The following is a 5629-nucleotide window of genomic DNA, read 5'->3' as shown; positions in this document are numbered from 1 at the left end:
GAGAACAGAGATAATGATGATTCTTCTACACTTCAGTTCCTGTAGCTTCAAGGCTTGTCGAATACTGAGTTCTTTTGAATTCTTTGCAATGCGTAGGCAGGTCACCGAGTCACCTATAATCTGGCTGCATGTCCCTATCTGAACTCAGCCTACATTGAGTCCCAGCGTGTGTCCCTCACCTATCCCACATCACAGCCCAAGCTGCTGTCAAACACACTCAAGAGTAAATAAAGGCTTTCTAAAGATCTCTGCTTGTATACACATCCAAATTATTATCAAATGCCGGAAATTGCAATCTTAGAAATGGATGAACAAATGTATAAACAAGTATATTTCAAGTATTTTATCACTAAGGACCCTTAATACTTGTTTAGTCGTCAATAAAAACTAAATAGACATAACATTTTTTTGAACTATAGCTACAAAAACATTCGTAAAACAAATACAACTTTTGTTATCAACAATAAAGAAGCAATAAGAAACAGACTACAGTAAAATTTCTTAATTTGTGTAGGAAGTTAGTAGAAAAACAATGCTTCCCTGACCGGGAATCGAACCCGGGCCGCGGCGGTGAGAGCGCCGAATCCTAACCACTAGACCACCAGGGAGCTTGCAAGAGCTGCTTCTGTTATTTTATTTGATTCATTTAAAGTGCCGGATGTACTTCCAAGCACTAGAGGGCAGATTTGCCTTGAACTATATGCGTGCATTCGATTGCTGTAAGAATGAGCACCAGAAACTGAGGCCCTTTTTCAGCTTTCCTGTGTACCTCATGACTGCTCTAGAAGGGACCCTGGGTACTTGATCCCCTTCTGCCTGTGGTGCTGGAGATGTCCTGAATTTCTCCTACCATTGCGCTCCATGAAACTATTTCTATGCCTCGGCTACCGTAAGCTTTTATCCAGATCTTGCCATTTACTAGTTTTCTTGACGGTCTTAAACACTTAATTCAAATCTAACGGATCTCTATTTGTATCTTTGTATCTTTTTTCCTGTCCCGTGAATAGTAAATATCAACAAAATTAATACCAACAAGAGTGGCATAGAGGACCTCCCAAAGCCATTAGTGTGTAAATGTAGGCACGGAGGGCGTATCACACATGCAAACTAATACATATACATATGTAAAACGCATGTATCACATGATCGTATCTTACTTGGCGTACGTCATTTGGATTAAGGAAGCTTTTAGCACTGGTGTGTGACGGCTGTGAGCTATCATCACAGTCCTCAGAGACTCTTATCTGGGCAGTCGCTTCAATATAAACACTAACACAGCCAGGAAACTGTAGAATTGCCAAGAGTTCAAGAACCTTCCAGGCAGCCTCCATCTACAAACCCTCAAGAAACGCAAGCCGAGAAGAATGTAAGCCAAGAGCCCCACTGTGCAGCAAGGTGGGAAGGAGCACAGCAGACATGACTCCTGCGAAGAACTGGCTCCCCAGAGCATCCAGAGCCACTGAGATTATGCAGAATCCGCTGAGTTGGGCTTGACTATAGCCTCTCCTTTTCTAGCAAGTATTTCAGATGATGATTAAATCCTTGATATAATCTGAGATTACTTAAATACACAAACAGAAAGGTTAAAGGAAATCGCTAAGATTAATTACTAAAGCATCACCAAAAGAAATTTCCAAACTTTTTTTTTAAGACAGGGTCTCACTTTTTTGAGACAGCGTTTGCAAGTCCTGGCTGGCCTCGAATTTACAGAGACCTTCCTGCCTCTGCTCTCGAAAGCTGGGGTTGAAGGCTTGTGCTAATCCTGTATCGTAGTTTTAAATTTAATTTAATTTTATTATTTTATTGATTGCTTTTCCAGACAGGATTTCTCTGTGGATCCTGACTGTCTGAGAACTCGTTCTGTAGACCAGGCTCTGTCTAAAACTCACAAAAATCTGCCTCCCAAGAGACGGGGATTAAATGCATGTGTGCCCTGTCACCATTGGCAACCTTGTCCTATTTTATATAGAAATGCACTCTCACTTTGCTAAACAATTTGAGTAGACCAAGTTCATGTGAACCTGTGCAGTGTGTTCAGTGCTTTTCAGAGTGTCTCGGGGCCCTGAAATGCAGCTAGTACTAATTTAGATGTGATTCAAGTGTTGAATTCCCATTGGCTTTTCGAACCTCAATGTAAAGAAATAAAATCTCACTACTTTTTAAACATTCATCCTTTTAAAAATGATAATATGGTTCTATTGAATACATAAAATGATGACATTTGGTTTTACTATTTTAATGTAGCTATTTGAATATTTTAAGGTTGACTAATGTTATAGTAGTAAGTTAGATTCACAAATGGCTAGTATTTTGTCATATTTGTTTGGTTATTTTTCCTCATCCACTTGTGGTAGTTGCAATGTCATGGTAAATATTTTAACACTTATCATCTCATAAGAACGAGCAGTAAGATGATCACACTCGGGAAATTTGAGTTCAATACAAAGCTTTTATTATAAGATCAATATGCTGGGCAGTGGTGGCGCACGCCTTCAATCCCAGCACTTGGGAGGCAGAGGCAGGCGGATTTCTGAGTTCGAGGCCAGCCTGGTCTACAGAGTGAGTTCCAGGACAGCCAGGGCTACACAGAGAAACCCTGTCTCAAAAAAAAAACAAAAAACAAAAACAAAACAAAAAAATCAAAAGTTTCAACTGTCTGGAAATATCCTGTATAGTTTTTTTCAATATTTAGGATCTAACTCAGTTTCATTTCTTCAGTTATGTAAACGTCGATTTTCTTTTAGTGACATTGATTTTTTTTTTTTTTAATAATGGAGGGCAGTTGTTTTGGAAAGTCTCTCAACCTAGATACTTCTTTTGGCAGGAAACCTACCATAAACGAAACATTTTCTTCAGTGCTTTTTATCAGAACAATTGCAGTGCCGGCTTTTCCACTCACTTGTAATGTTGTTGTTCTTTGCTCCAGTACAGGAATGCCTTGTCCGTGCATGTCCCCAGAGCACAGACCATAGCCATCTGGGATGAGAGAATGTCAGTTGAGAAAATCCCTCCATGAAGTCAGTCTATAGGCAGCCCTGTAGGGCATTTTCTTAATTAGTGATTGATGTGAGAAGGCCCAACACATTGTGGGTGGTGCACCCCTGCACTGGTAGTCCTGGGTTCTATACAAAAGCAGGCTGAACAACCATGAGGAACAAGCACCCTGCCCTGCTCCCAGCATGGACTCTGCATCAGCTACTGCTTCCAGGTTCCTGTCCTGTTTGAGTTTCTGCCCTGGCTTCCTTCAGTGATGGACTATAATGGGGAAGTATAAGTCAAAAAATCCTTTCCTCTCAACTTGCTTTTGGTCATGCATAGTGTTTCATTTTAGCAATAGTAACCTATTATGCGGGTGTCCTACTATGAGATGTAGGACGCCATCTTACATAGCAAAAGGACTTCATGATGATTAAATACCTTGTGATGGAGAAAATTCTCCTGGATCACCCCAAATCATCACGTGTCCCTAAAAGTGAAAGCAGAAGCAAGAGAATGCCTGGGTGATGTGACAGGAGTCTCAAACAGCTATCACTGGCTTCAGGAAGCCTGTGTCAAGGACAAGGAGCCAAGGATGTGGGTCAGGACAGAGAGGCAGACTCTTCTCCAAGCTTTGGGTAGAAAACAGGCTTGCTAACATGTCGGCTTCTGTCCTGTGAGATACGCACTGGACTCCCGCGCTCCTTTAACAGATGTGATGTTTAAGATACGAGTCTTTGGGTAATTTTAAAAGCAATTACAGAATACATGGTAAGTGTGATGACTCGGTGGAGGTATCTGCCAGATTTCTCTATCTTAACGACACATCGTTAATAAATATTGAGAAAAGCAAGTACAACTAGAGTACGACTTGATCCTTTGCTACTCGCAGATGCTTCTACATTTTCAGGTTCTGTTGATGGTGACATTCAGAATCAATTTCTTGCTGTAGTGTTTGTCATTTGGCGGCCACTTAGTTTTTCTCTCCTTTAGTAAAGAAGAACTTCCTCCCATTAATTTGTATTCCATTTGTATGCACAGTTTGGGGCTTATATGTTCTTTACCTGTTTTGTAAGTTCATTCAAGGTACTTTAGGACTGGGTCCCATGGCCTCTGGAATGTTGCTATACATAGAGTGCTTCGTTACTTTCTGGCCAAACATAATTCAGTACAAAATATATTTTATACTTATAAAGCAACCTAGGGAAGGTTAAAAAATCTTCTACTCTTTAAATGTTCTCTTTTGTACTTTTACCAGGGAGTAGCACATTGTAACTATTTTTTATTAATTTATTTTAAAACATATTCATCATATGAGTCTCATTCTATCATCATTGGTAGCTGTATGGTATTGTTTCTAATGGTTTGTTCTTTCCAAAGTAGAACAACAAATAACCTTGAGCCAAGTGATTAGTTTTTTATTAATTTTCTTACAAGGGAGCCAACTTCTGATTTATAGATTTCATTCAAGCACTGTGTCGAAGCACCAAAGACACCACAGTGAACAAATGGGACTGCCAATTTTAAGGATGTATGTGTGTATGTGTGCGTGTGTATGCATGCATGCATGCATGTAAGTATGTGTTATGTAAGTCTATGTGTTCCACATATGTGCTGGTGCCTACAGAGGCCAGAAAAAGACTTTGGGTTCCCTCAAGTTGGAGTTTCAGGCAGTTGTGAGCCAGCAGATCTGAATGCTGGGAACCAAACTCAGGTCTTTTAGAAGAGCAGGCAGTGTTCTTCTCTGCTGAGCCATCTCTCCAGCCCTTGATTGCCAATGTCATAGCTTAACTCGAGGTGACAGCTGAAGTAACCAAGAAATTATGAAACACATTTCATAATGTATACATATAGATAAGACTATAAAATAATACAGTGCCCTGGAGAATAATCTGATAGTTTCTTATAAAACTGAGCAGGCACTAACCATAGGACCAATCACATGGACCCTTACAATCTTAATGTCTCTGGCTCCCCAGTGCTGGGATTACAGGTATATGGCACAACATCTGGCTTTTATGTTTTCTCAAAAATCAAGATGGTATCTTCGTGATCCAATAGGCTTGTGGTTCTAAACTTTCCTAACACTGGGACCCTTTAACACAGTTCCTCATGGTAACCCCCAACCATAAAGCTATGTCATTGCTATTTTGTAACTGTAATTTTGCAACTGCTATGAATCATAATGTAAGTATCTGTGTTCCAATGGTCTTAGGTGACCCCTGTGAACAGGTCATTTGACCCTTAAGGGATAACAACCCACAGGTTGAGAAACACTGCAAGTGAACAATGATCCCAGCTTGTGAAAACAAGCTGCTGCCTTCAACCTTGTTAATTATCTCTTTAGATATCAATAAGAGATTGATTAACCTCTTTAGATATAGCTGTCATCAGGGTCACAGACAGCCTGTGTCAACCAGCCCAAGTCCAAGGATGGGAGAACATGTATTTCTCTCTGAGCTAGACATAGTTCTAAATACTATCACTCCAAGAGTGAACTTTCTTTGTGGTAGTAACCTCAACTTTTCATCCAGTGCACAAATTTCAACTCAAACACCTTTGCACAGAAATATACACCACTGTCAATAGTTCAGTGAGCCTGATTCCTTGTGTGTGTGTGTGTGTGTGTGTGTGTGTGTGTGTGTGTGTGTGT

General features: G+C 40.2%; 1 non-coding gene across 1 annotated transcript; it reads right to left on the bottom strand.

Moving 5' to 3' along the window:
• Positions 1 to 536: 536 nt before the first annotated feature.
• Trnae-cuc lies at positions 537 to 608 on the bottom strand. Its single transcript has one exon. It is a non-coding gene; the product is annotated as a tRNA-Glu (tRNA).
• Between the last annotated feature and the right edge of the window lie 5021 nt (positions 609 to 5629).

Source organism: Grammomys surdaster, unplaced genomic scaffold (assembly GCF_004785775.1).
Source record: "Grammomys surdaster isolate TR1022 unplaced genomic scaffold, NIH_TR_1.0 168, whole genome shotgun sequence".
In the NCBI taxonomy this organism is placed as follows: domain Eukaryota; kingdom Metazoa; phylum Chordata; class Mammalia; order Rodentia; family Muridae; genus Grammomys; species Grammomys surdaster.
Note: the sequence above shows the minus strand (reverse complement) of the source record. Positions and strands in the feature narration are given on the sequence as shown.